The sequence below is a fragment of the Pongo pygmaeus genome, chromosome 18 (assembly GCF_028885625.2).
Source record: "Pongo pygmaeus isolate AG05252 chromosome 18, NHGRI_mPonPyg2-v2.0_pri, whole genome shotgun sequence".
Classification (NCBI taxonomy): Eukaryota; Metazoa; Chordata; class Mammalia; order Primates; family Hominidae; genus Pongo; species Pongo pygmaeus.
The window spans coordinates 27,335,849-27,337,337 of NC_072391.2; positions in this window are offsets into that span (position 1 = coordinate 27,335,849).

The window sequence follows — 1,489 nt, forward strand, 5'->3', positions numbered from 1 at the left end:
TGTTGCCCAGGCTAGAGTGCAGTGGCACGATCTCAGCTCACTGCAACCTTCGCCTCCTGGGTTCAAGCAATTCTCCTGACTCAGTCTCCAAGTAGCTGGGATTACAGGTGTGCACCACTGCACCTGGCTAATTTTTGTATTTGGTAGAGACTGGTGGGGGGCGGTGTGTATTCATATTTTTTAACATAAATTGTGACATGATTCTGTGGAACAAATGCAGTGATATAAAATGCTTTTGAAAATTATAACATTAAGGCCAGGCATGGTGGCTCATGCCTGTAATCCAGCACTTTGGGAGGCCAAGGCGGGCAGATCACCTGATGTCAGCCTGGCCAACATGGTGAAACCCCATCTCTACTAAAAATACAAAAAGTAGCTGGGTGTGGTGGCACACACCTGTAATCCCAGCTACTCAGGAGGCTGAGGCAGGAGAATCACTTGAATCTGGGAGGTGGAGGTTACAGTGAGCCAAGGTCACACCACAGCACTCCAGCCTGGGTGACAGAACAAGACTCCATCTCAAAAAAAAAAAAAAAAAAAGAAAGAAAGAAATTATGACATTAAGTGAGTATAAGGGGGTATATTATTTATTATTATTTATGTACTCACTTTTGTAGCAAATCCCCCAGCTGTGCACTTTTCTGGGTGCATACAATACTTTCACAAGTAAATAAATATCTTTATTTAAAACAATAATAACAGAAAATCTGAGCACACTAGGGCATGATGGTTCACACCTGTCCCAGCACTTTGGGAGGCTGAGGCAAGAGGATCACTTGAGGCCAGCAGTTTAAGACCAGCATGGGCAACATAACGAGACCCTGTCTCTACAAAAAAATTTAAAATGAACTTAAATTTTTTTAATTTTTAAAAAGCTCAGCACAAGTGGAGTCATTCCAGAAAGGTGATGCTAATGATCAGTACCTATATAGTATTTACTATGAACCAATCACTGTTTAAAACACCTTATTTATATTTATTCACTTAAATCCAGCAACAACCCTTTGAGCTAGATGCTATTATTAATTTTGTTTTACAGAGGAGGCAACCAAGGCACAGAGAGGCAAGAAACTTGCCCAGATCACACAGTTAATGCATGGCACATCTAGAATTTCTAGAGTCTAGAACCAGCCAGGATGGCCTCTCAAACTCTATCTTATACAGACTATCTATTGATATTAGATGATTTTTTTTTTTTTTGAGACAGAATCTCACTGTGTCACCCAGGCTGGAGTGCAGTGGCACGATCTCAGCTCACTGCAGCCTCCAACTCCCAGGTTCCAGTGATTCTCCTGCCTCAGCCTCCCAAGTAGCTGGGATTACAGGCACATACCACCATGCCCAACTAATTTTTGTATTTTTAGTAGAGATGGGGTTTCACCATGTTGGCCAGGCTGGTCTCGAACTCCTGACCTCTGGTGATCCGCCTGCCTTGGCCTCCTAAAGTGCTGGGATTACTGGCATGAGTCACCGCACCCAGCCTTAGGTG